General features: G+C 41.1%; 1 protein-coding gene across 4 annotated transcripts in view; it reads right to left on the bottom strand.

Annotated features, from left to right (window-relative positions):
* Positions 1–12,302, bottom strand: part of LOC109427584 (serine-rich adhesin for platelets) — a 539,771-nt gene that overhangs the window by 515,919 nt on the left and 11,550 nt on the right. For all 4 annotated transcript variants that reach the window (XR_009997420.1, XR_009997421.1, XR_009997422.1 and 1 more), the window contains exon 2: positions 11,384–11,658. The gene's annotated coding sequence lies outside the window, so the exon portion shown is untranslated. The remainder of the gene's footprint in view (positions 1–11,383; positions 11,659–12,302) is intronic.

A 12,302-nucleotide genomic window follows, 5' to 3' on the forward strand; every position in this document is an offset into this window, starting at 1 on the left:
TAGTTTAAATAACATTCTCTAGATTTAAAACTACCGTCAGTCGAGCTAGCATTGTGTAAAGGGAAAAATGCAAGATTAACTTCATAATTTCTGCCATTCTAAATTGACTTGATAAGATTTGTCAAATAATGCATTCACTTTGACCAGACCACATCTCCCGTGTTCCATCAGCTAACCCAAAATTATATGTGGCAACTCTTTAAGCGACGTATTGGAACCTTGCCTAGTGCGCGACGAGTTATTAGTCCACTAATATGGGCGCCTTTTGATGGTTAACGAGTCAGCGCATTTAGTCATTTATAAAGCATATAAGACATCATATATCTAAGTCAATTTGAATGAACTCAAAATGAAAAAAAAAAATGGAACATGACGGCATCGACAGGTATTTCAAAAGATTTTCGGCCAAGAATGAATTCAATCGTTGAAGTCTAATTTAAAAAAAAGATGTATCATACATAACTACATCGTTCTGTAAAAAAAACAGACCTTAACAAAATCACCCCTTGCATAAAAAAGACTTGCATAAAAAAATATTTCCCCAAATTTCTTCTAACTGATCAATAATGTAAGGGTTTTTTCCATAGAAATTTTCATAGGATGTACCTTGGAGGTTCAGCTGAGGAGACAATTCAACTTTCGGATCTTGACTTTTCAGCTCTCGGTCAGTTTTCAACATTTTGGTTTTGATTGAAGCTCCAGATTTTTCAATATTTAGGTCTTGAGCTCTGGACAATCAGTAATCCAGAAATTTTCAAAATTCAAAAAGATCTTGAAGGAAATACTTGTTTTTCGATCTTCTTAAACCAATTTACTCATTGGTAAATTTGATAAGAAAATTGCTTCAAATGACACTGGCGTTTGACATATGCATGCCTGCTGTGATTGACAGTAAGTCGTAGGTAACACGTGGTTGATCAGTGACAATGCAATGCAATAATAACCAGTAAAAGATCGGTAGTTAGCTAGTAAGTAAGTCTCAGGTAGGTAAGTATGGCAGCCTGATCATTGATGTCCAGTTGAGATTCCTATACCACTACGGTATCCGTAACGATTGTGCTCGACTAAAGAGACGGTACAGTAAAAGAAATCCCATCAACATTCAGAAACTTTGGAAAGCGAAAAACTCATTGCGAATCTTACAATAATTCGTGATGGCATCCTAAAATGGCACGAACACACTCTGCCAAAAAAGCCACGGAAACTTTCATTACGAAAAGTTGCTAGACCGACGGGTTATCGTATCTGTCTCCCATACCGAATCGACTGTGTGGACTCCTGAACAAAAATTACAGTAGCATAAATCGCACGATTTTCAACGATGAAATCAACGGCTTCCGTTGACGTTGATTCAACGCAACCCGTTAACGTTAACGTTGATTGCCAATAAATTCAACGCACCGGCGTTGACGTTGATTTTGATAAGAATCAACGTTAACGGCGTTAATCGTTGATTAACGTTAACAACCCTGGTCTGGGGGGTGATATTGGGTCAAAACAGAGAAACATAAAGTTTGAAATAGCTCAATAACTATCGATATGATGATGCATGATGCAGAATAAGATGTTTTGCAATAATCGTTTTTTGTTAAATTTGTGGCTAAATTTACATGATGAAACTACTAGTAAATCACTCTGAAAAAATTTCTCCTTCGTAATGTTTAATACAAGTACCTAACCATAAATTTTCTTATAAGTGGTTAGCTGTAGGTATTACCTGGTTGATGTAATAAAAAAGCGGGCTGTCATTGCTCTTTTTATTTAAAAACTTAATATTTTCGACCCTATGTCTAAATATTAAGAATGGGGGTGAGATTGGGTCAAGCAAGTTATCGAGTGCACATAACCTTAACTAAAAATTCAACTTGTTATCCAGTCCCCATTTGACGTTAGAGTGGTGCCATGTTTACCGTATTTTCACTAAAGCACGCTTTCTTTCAAAAATATGTCGACAAGCGTCAAACGAGTGTGTTAATACGTTTAGTGCCTAAAATCATTTATAACAATACACCCATGCGTGTGGACAGCTCCTCTAATCATCAGCTAATCTTTAGTGTACTGCAATATCGGAAGCTCACAAAATAGACTTAACATAATATTTGAACGACCCTCTATCTTGAGATGGAGTGATTTGCTTTAGCAATATAGAGGCCAATGATCATGTACATAAGAGTTTATAACGGAGGGTTTGGTTAGACATTTCTTATGCAGTATACAAAAACTAGCATGTTTTTTTTAAATCAATCTTTCATTCTTTCTTCGCCCCTCCCTCATTGTAATTTCTCCTCCTCTCATGGAGGTTGAAACTCTTAATGAGGATGATTATGATGGCTAAAAATGATGATACAGTATACAAACGTTATTTTATCAAATTTCGACCTTTTTTTCCGTTGTATTGGCCCTTTTAGGTGGATTAATCATCTTTTAAAATTACCTAAACTTTTATTTGTCATGATAACATTGTGTTTTAAGTAGGTTTACTATATATGATCAATAAAATTTATTTATATTCTTAGATAGGTGATTTCGAATACTTTGACCTATTCTCACCCCCTCTAAGGGGTGAGATTCGGTCAATTTTCAATCATTTGTAGTTTACTAAGCAATTCATATAACGTGATACTTTCTTGCTAAACTATCATTACCACATAGAAAAGTATACATACCAAATAAAAAGTTACTCCGATTTCAATTGCATTTGTTATTTAACAAACAATCTTTGAGTATCGTTTTTTGACCCATTCTCACCCCCAACGACGGTATCTCAAAAACACCAAAATTTTGACAGTATGTTTCCTTAGTATTGATGTGTATTTGCTGAAAATTTCGGGTTGTTATTTTTTGCGCTTTGTGAGATATTATAACTTGAAAATTACACTATTTTTTCGATTTTTACTGCCGTTAGAAGTTTATTTTTTGAGATTTGTGCATTTGAATTGGGATTCTATGACGTTTGCCCTTAAGAAACCCCAGAAGACACAGTCAACGCAACTCCTGGAGGATTCCCAAAAGAAATTCCATCTCAGATGGAACTCCTGGAATCCCATATGAAATTTCTGGAGGAATACAAATGAGAATTTTTGCAGGAATACCAGATGAAACTATCAGAAATGATTCCTAGACGAATACCACAAGAAGTTTCTGGAGGAATTAATAGAGCAATCCCAGACAGAGTTCCAAGAGGAATTTCTGAAGAAACTGCTGGAAGAATCCCAGACGTGAATGTTTCTGGGAACCCTAATCACTCTGTAGATGCAACGTGGTCGGCAAGGTGGTCGGTCATAGTTGGTACCCACCCTTTTTGCAGCTCGATGACGAGTTCTCGGAATAAAATGCAAGCACCACACAACTCTGCTTCGATTCAATCGCGCGATGCCAAACGAGTGGCACAAATATAAGTTATCGATCTACACGGAGATGTTGTCTTCTGCGTAAAAGGAAATTGCCATATTGGTCGTCGCGTCGGTCGGGGCAGAGAGAACCGCTCGATTGCCCCGCAGTCAAAGAACGTGATTGGGATTTTTTCTACGGGTCGTCGCTTGAAACCTGAACCCGGTTTGTGAGTTAGACATCGCGGTGCAATCTTTCTCGCATCGAATGAACCCCCTTCTGCAATCCAATAAACTTCTGCGCCTCTAGATGAATTAATCACGTTCTCCACCTTTTTGTCATATTCGTTGGCGGGTGGCCGACCACGCTGGCAGCAGTACTGCACGCTTGGAAATCCGTTATAACAAGTTAATAAAAATGTAACGGATATAGGCAACTGGTTCGCTTGGAGCGAGCACAAAAAAAACATACAGAACATCAAACTTTATAATTCCATTTGGTCTCTCGTGGCATGCCTCAACAGAGGATGCCGTTTTCGGTTGGCGTTTGATTGACATCACCGCCATTCGTTTCGGACGGATTTCCTAGAAGATCTCTTCGAGTCGTTTGTTAGATCTGTGATTGCAGGCGTTGACAGCTACATCAGGTACGGTTTAGTAGTCGATTTGATATTTCTGCGAATTTGAATGATCGTTTTGTGATATTTTTTTTCCTCTCTGCAACGCAATAATAACTACTCCGCAACTTGCGAACTAAATGGGGCGCTGAACCACTTGGGCAGCGACTGGTATTTTGGGCATTTTTCCGTTATCACTCAGTCAAACCAATGGTCTTGAACTTTTGTATACGGCTACTTATACCGTAGCCTTCGAGCATCATTTTTATCGGGTTACGTTCCGACATTCTGAGGACGACTTTCCCCCTGCTCCGGTGCTACTGCTACACGAATTTTCACTTTCCATGCTAGGAGCAAAATACCTGGGATTTCTTAACGAATTCCTCCAAGGACACCTCCAGAAATTCCTTTAGGCATTTATTCAGGAACTTTTCCAGGGACTCTATCAGAAATTCCTCAAGGGACTTGTCCAGGAGTTTCTCCTTTGTGCAATCTTCCATGGGCATCTTGCATGGTTCAGATAGATTACTTTTTTAGGGTTTGTTCCAAGAAATGCTTTAAGAGTTCCTTCAGATTTTTTACAGATACTTCTGCAAGATTGTATCGACAAATTCCTTCAAGAATATTTCCATTGCTTCCTTCCTTTCATATTTTTTCTTACAGAAATTCTTCCAGGAATTTGCTAAGAAAGCTTTCCTGGGATTTCCTAAGGAATTCCTCATGGGATTGCTTCCGGATTTCCTCCAGGTTTCCTTCAAGAATTCCTCCAGGAATTCGCCCGGGAATATTTTCTGTATTTGTTTCAGGAACAACTCCAGAGATTATTTTTAAAGAATCCTCAAAGCTCAAAGAACTTCTTCAGGAGTTCCTGTTGGAATTCTTTCAGGAACTCCTGCAGGAATTAATCCAGTATTTCCTCCAGGGGCTGTTTAGGGATTCCCTTAGGAATGCCCCAAGGAATTGCTTCCGGGATTCCTCCTGGTTTTTTTTTTTTCAGGAACTGCTACAGGGACTCCTCAAGGAGTTCCTCCACGAACTTTTCTTAAGATTCCTTCAGAATTTCTCCAAGGATTCCATCTGCAATTTCTTCAGGATTTTTTCCTGGCATTCTTCCAGGAATTTCTTCAGAGACTCCTCTAAGAATTATTCCAGGGATTCCTCTGGGAATGGTTGCAGGGATTCCCCTAACAAATCTTCCAGGGATTAATTTGGATATGCCTCTAGAGATTCCTCCAAGAATTCTTCTAGAGATTCCTCCAGGAGTATTTCTAGAGATTTCTCCGTTAATCTCGACGGGCATTCCTCTAGGATATCCTCCATGGATTCCTCCAAGAATTTCTGCAAGGCTTAACTCGGGAGTTCCTTTTGTGATTCTTTCTGGAACAACTTAGTTTAAAAAATCCTCAAAAGATTCTCCCAGCAACTCTTTTTAGGGTTCCCCCAGGAATTTCTCCTTATATTATAAGAAACTCTTCCAGGAATTGATTCAGTACTTACTCCAGGAACTGTTTAGGGATTCCGTTAGTAATTCCTTTTGAAATTGCTTCCGGGATTCCTTCTGGAGTTTCTTCAGAAACTCTTCTAAGGATTCCTCCCGAATTTGTCCAAGAATTCCATCTGCGATTTTTCAGGAATTATTTCTGGTATTCCTCTACGAATTCCTTAAGAGATTCCTCCTGAAGTTCCGCTAGAAATTTCTCTAGAGATTTCACTAGGACTTCCTCTGGAGATTCCTTAAGAAATTATAACAGGCATTCCTATAGAATATCCTCCAGGGATTCCTCCAAGAATTTCTGCAGAAATTTATTTCAAGGGATTCCTCCAAGGATTTTTTTTCCCAGAGACTCCTACAGGAATTCTTCCAAAGATTTCTCTTGGAATTACTTCGGGGGATTCTCCAAGAATTCCACAGGAATTCTCCAAGGCATTCTTCCAGGAAATTTTCCAGGCATACTTCCAGGGATTCCTTTTTAGATTCTTGCAGAGATTTATCCAGGAATTTCTTCAGGGATTCCGCCAGGAATTACATCAGGAATTAATCAAGGAATTCTATCATAAATTATACCAGCAATTCATCCAGAAGTTACTGCAGGAATTCCTTTAGAGATTGCTTCAGCAATTCTTCCAGGATTTTCTCTTTGAATACCTTCTGGAATTTTTCCAAGAATTCTTCCAATTTTTCCTCCGGGAAGGGCTACAGGGATCCCTCGAAGAATTCCGCTAAAAACTCCTCCAGGAACTTTTTCAGAGAATTTTCCAGGGATTTCTTCAGAAATTCGTTCAAGGATTTCTCCAGCATTTCCTCCGGAGATTTCTCTAGAAATCCCTCGGGGAATTTCTCAGGAGATTTTTTCAGGAATTTCTCCCAGAGCTCCTCTAGAGATTCCCCCAGAAATTCATTCAGAAATTGTTGAAGGAATTTCTCCAGAGATTCCTCCTGGAATTCCTTCAAGGTTTTCTCCAGCAATTCCCAGAAGAGAACCTCAAGCAATTCCTCCAGGATTTTATCCAGGAATTTCTTCAAGAACTCCTCCAGGAAATTCTCCATCAACTACCCCAAGAATTTGTTCAGGAATTCCTCCAACAATTTCTCTAGGACTTGTTCCAGAAATTGCTCCTGGACATCCTTAGGAATTTATGTCAATAATTTCTCCAGGAATTTTTCCAGAATTTTTTTTCAGAAATTCCTCCAGGAATAGCCTCAGGATTTTTCCTGGGATTCCTCCAGGATTTTCCCAGGGATTCCTCCAGGAAATCCTCCGAAGTTTCTTCCCGGAAATTCTTCAGAAGTCCCTTTAAGGATTATTCCTGTAAATCCTCTAGGGATTTCTTCAGAATAAATAAACCTACAGGAATTTTTCAGGTATTCCTTCAGGCACTTCTTTACAAACTTCTGCTAGGATTTCCTCAGGGATTCTTTCAGGAATTACTTCGAGCATTTATCCAGGAATTTCTCCGGAAATTCCGCTAGAAATTCCGTCAGGATTTTCTCAAGGGTTTTTTTTCAGAAATAAAAAAAATAATAGAATAGAAATAGAAATCTCCCAGAATTCCTCTAGAACTTCCTGGAGGAATCTCTAGGGGAATAACCCCAGGAATTTCTCCAGGAATTTCTTCATGAGTTGCTCCTGGACAACCTTCAGAAATTATGTCAGCAATTCCTCTAGGGATTCCTCCGGGTATTTCTTCAGGAATTTCTCCCAAGATTTCTCCATGGAATATCTTCAGGAAGTTGTTCGAAGATTCCTCCAGGATATCTTCCATAAGGTTCTCCAAGGATTCTGCCAGGAAATCCTCTAGGGATTTCTTCAGAAATTCTTCCAGGAAATTCTCCAGGAATACCTTCAGGAATTTTCAGGGATTCCTCCAGGGATTTCTTCACAAATGTAAAGGATACCCCAGGGATTCCTTCAGGAATTACTTCGAGAATTTCTCCAGGAATTCCACCAGTAATTCCGCTGGAAATTCCTCCAGGAATTTCTCAAGGGTTATGTTAGAAATAGAAAAAAAAAACAGAAATAGAAACAGAAATCTCTCAGAATTCCACTGAAGATGTCTCTAGATATTCATCCAGTAATTCTTTCAACAGCAATTTCCACAGGAATACCTCCAGGAAATACCCCAGGAATTTCTTTCGGAATTTCTCCAGGAATTGCTCCTTGCATCCTTCACAAATTATGCCAGCAATTCTTCCAGGAATTCCTCCTGGAAATCCTCTAGGGATTTCTTCAGAGATTCTTCCATAAAATTCTCCAGGAATACATTCAGGAATTTTTCAGGGATTCCTCCTCCAGGAATTGCTTCAGGGATTCCTCCAGGGATTTCTCCACTATTTTTTTTCAGGGGTATTCCCAGAAATTCCTCCGGGGAATCCTTCAGAAATTGCTCCAAGAGTTCTTTCAGGAAATCCTCCTTAAATTTGTCAAGGGATTTTTTTTTCAGAAATTTCTCCAGCAATTCCTCCCAGAATTCCTCTGGGGATTTCTTCAGGAGTTCCTCCTGGAACTCTCCCAGGGCTTGCTCCAAGAAATTTCTCAAGGAATTTCTCCAGGAATTCTTGCTGGATTTAATCCAAGAATTCCTCCAGGAATAACGCCAGGCATTTGCTCATAAATTTCTACAGGCATACCTCCAGGAGTCTCTTTAGAGATTTTCCCAGAAATTGTTTAGGGAATTCCTTCAGGGATTTCTCCAAGCATTCCTTCAGAAATTTATCAGGGATTTCCTCTAGGAATTCCTCAAGAGATTTCTTATGAAATTTTTCTAGGGATTCTTCCCAGAATTCCTCCAGGAATTTCTCCAGAATTTCCTCCAAGGAATCCTTCAGAAATTTATCTAGGATTTCTTCTAGGATTTCCTCATGAGATCTCTTGATAATTTAAAAAGGATGCATACAGGAACCAGGGTGTGCTAGGTAAGTCCTCAAATGTGTTCGAAATTTCCAAAAGAGTTCAGCTATAACTTCTTATGAATGTTTTGTAGACTTTAACAAAAAAAAACAGAGCAAAATAATGCACGAGTAAATAAAAATCCTTAATCTTCCAGAAATTGATCACCGCTACCAGCACCACGTTGATTTGTGTAGACCAGGCGAGCTTTTTTAACGTATTGTACACAATACAACTGCGTAACTGCTGAAAGGTTAAATAAAGCTTTTAGAATATAATGTTATTGTATTCAATTTCATCGTGTTGTGTTTAGTTATAAAAGCTAGTAGGTACATATTTGCTAAGGGTGCTTGCCACCCCAGCTCGCACTGGAGAGTAGACGATGGCTACACTCACAGCGGTCACCTGGTGGTTCGCTACAGTATCAACTACTATTGTGGCGGATCATCTCCGGAATGGTTCAATACTTGTATTGAAAGCAGCCTTTAGTTTGGTCAGCTACAATGCTGTAAATTATTATATTTATTTACTTAGAATTCATATCATACCTATCAATCTTAAAGTTAACTTACACTCCAGTATTCTGCCACCATTCCCGACAACATTTTCGTCTCAACTAATCTATTTAATCCACTATTCACATCCACCTTTAGATTCCTTCAGTGTTGCCAGTTTTTCAGGAACATCACCACAACAACTACAATAGTCTCTGTCAGAATGCCAATGCGAATCCGTGAGTTGTTGCCTACAGGATCGTGATGGCCAATACAAGAGGTGTAACGGCTCCTACAGAGCAGTCTACAGAGATGTTGGACTGTTGGAGGGGATCATCGAGGGGCTTTTTCCGCGTCATGATCGTAGTCCTTGTCTTCTTTTCGTTGGACAGCTGGGAACTGGGGCTGGCGATGAAGTCAGGGTAACCGATGAGTTCCTTAGCGTAGTTAAGGCCCCAGCTCCGTATGAAATTCCGAACTTGGCCTTCAGAGTAGCTATTGCAAATGCTCCCGGGATGTTCAGGTCTGCTATGCAGAAATGCCTGGCCGAGAGAGGTTTCCCAGAGATATGGTAGCGGCAGAGCCTTATTCTATTACCAAAGTTGGGGAAACCATCCGGAGGCCCATCGACATATAGACCAATATGCTTGATCGACAAGGCGAGGAAGCTACTCGAAAAGATCATCCTCAACAGAATGTTGAGGTACACCGAGGGTGTAAATGGTCTCTCGAGCAACTAGTTTGGCTTCCGGAAGTGGAGGTCGATCATGGACGCTATTTTGACGGTTGCAAAGACATCCGAGATAGTGCTCCATTGTAAGAAGAAAAGGATTCCCTACTATGCAGTAGCCTGTGCATGTAAGGAACGCCTTCAATAGCGCCAGTTGGGCGGCTACACCCGTACAGCCATGTACGACAAGGTGTTGAGGTTAAAGTTTCCGGTGAGAGTTGAAATCGTCGACTTCACAGGCAACATTACTCTGAAGGTCTGGAGGTCTGAAGGAGTGGATGAGCTCCAGGAAACTGGAATTGGCTACTTCAGACGATATAGAAGAGGTGGTCCAAGGGTTCAGAGTCGGCATGGTAGGTCATGCAGGTACTCTGCGGTCGAAAGCGACCATTACAACGATTAAGTGGCCGTGGTAGCGTTGTTGTCGTGGCGCCGGTCTACTGGGTTGGATCCGAGGCCGCAGATGAAAAGCGGTCGCCGGCAAGGTCGGAGCAAGTAGAGACCCTATGTCGGCACGTACTTCTGTGTGCTGGCTGATAGGGCCGACTTGAGAGAAGGTCAAATTACTGTGTTCTTGATACTTGATTGGCAGTTGGAAGCAGGTGCGGTGTCGACCCTGCCTGACTTCCGAGGACAAAGGTAGTATTAAGGATCCCTCGGGAAATTATTTAAGTGCCAGCATGCTACCTTGGTGGACTCCCCAAACCGAGTCATCGATGTTCGTTGTTTTAGGCTACGTGATTGATGGTGCGGTGTGCACTAGCCCCTCTCTGCCTCCTTGGTAGTGCCGGACCCGGAGGGGTTTGGCGACCACGGGAATGTTGTATAGTTGGTCGAGGAAAGAGTAGTCCTCGCTTTTACTTTCGTTATAGAAGACGGTCCTTAACCCCACACTACCTAAACATCCCTGTTCAGGTGCCTGCTGAGCAGACTATCCCTCCATGGTTGATGTGCAGAACAAATGTAACGCCGGTGTTGCTACACCAGCTTTTAATATTGTTAAGAGAGCCACTTGAGTCGAGACATAGACAAGACATTCTCAAATCAAGCATTCACCAACTTGCTATCACTTGAAAGTAATCTGAGTTACAATCTTGTCTTCAACCCATCCTACTGAGTCACGCATAGCGTTCTGGGGAAAACACCTGCGTAACTCCCGCGATCATAACCATCCAATCGGCCGTCTTCCGAATGGATTATCTCCTCACAGTTGCTTAATCACGAAATATGCGTGTTGAACTTAAGTGCTACCAACCTACACGCCCCAGGTGTTATGTCCCCAAAGCCGAAGAGATGCCAGCTGGGGCTCGCAAACGGAGCAGTAAATCTAGAGAGGAGCTCCATCGTCATAGAAAGGAGAAGTCAACAAAATATGAATGTGGTTTTAGATTCGCTTGATCCCAATTATCATATCGTTTTGGTGAAATTTTCGGCGTCGGCTACTCGTTTGGGCCGTTTAAGAGAGGCGACATGCTCCCTGTTTAACGAAATGATTGACATTAAATGTCTGAGATAAGAGCGTTTTAGGCAAGCTTACTAGTGCGTATGTATTAGTCTATCAAAGACGACAGAAATCAAATTTATTAGTGACAAATTGTAATAGAATACGAACCACCTCAAAATGAAATTATTGCATGTACATTCAAATATTGTTCAACGAAAATTTTTTTAAAAGTGTTTGAAACGAACAAACTTTATGTTTTGTTAAATTTTTATCGATCGAACTTGTGACGCTGATTCACAGTGCCTGTCTGGTTCATATCCAACCCTATACATCTTACTAGGGTTAATAACGTAAGCATACTTAATTCTATCATCAACTTACCTTGCCGTTTCCAGACGTTATTCGCTCCAGCAGCAACCCCTATGGTAGACCCCGCGGGCGGAGGTGAGAGATCGCGTAAACTTTGCGTCTGTGTATCGTAGCTGTTGTTGTTCATTAAAGAAACCATCAAGGTCTCCGGGGACACCCACGCGTGCATTGACGACCGAGACGTCGATATCACCGTCGTCGTCGTCGTCGCGCGCATCTACCGTCCAGATCCAGTCTATGCGGAGTCTCTGTATAGATACACTCGTTCCGCTCCACGTTGATTTACGCTTTAAGGTAGGTTGCGGTATTGAAATTATTACAGAATAAAATCACAGCTTCCATTTCCATGCGCACGGTATTACACACCTGAACATCGAAGAATGTACACATCAAAAAGGAGTTAATGTAATGATAGATTTTTTCATATTACGCTTCTTTTAATAAGGAGGGGGGGGTGGAAACTCAGATAAAATATTAGCTCCTGGGCGCCTCGGCGAAGACTGCCATGTGAGCCAGCCGTAAAAGGTCAAGCACCGATAGATCAACATGAGAAGAATACGAACCGACACCAATGGTGACGACCACATCGACGAAAAGGGACTTGCGTTTGGAAGCTCGGTACGTGGAACTGCAGATCTTTCAACTTCATCGGGAGCACCCGCAAACTCGCCGACATACTGAAGTATTGCGGATTAGAAAGCGTAGCGCTGAAGGAGGTGTGATGATCGGAAGGGATCTATGGTTTACAGATAAGGGATCTATGGTTTAGAGATAATCTTATCATCTACCAGAGTTGAGTTGCCACAGCTGAGAACAGCTTTTATCCATAGATGCGTGTGATCGGTTGGTGGCCGATTGACGAAAGAATGTGCAGGTTGAGGATCAAGGACCGATTCTTCAACATCAGCATAATAAACGTGCACAGCCCACA

Source organism: Aedes albopictus, chromosome 2 (genome assembly GCF_035046485.1).
Source record: "Aedes albopictus strain Foshan chromosome 2, AalbF5, whole genome shotgun sequence".
In the NCBI taxonomy this organism is placed as follows: Eukaryota; Metazoa; Arthropoda; class Insecta; order Diptera; family Culicidae; genus Aedes; species Aedes albopictus.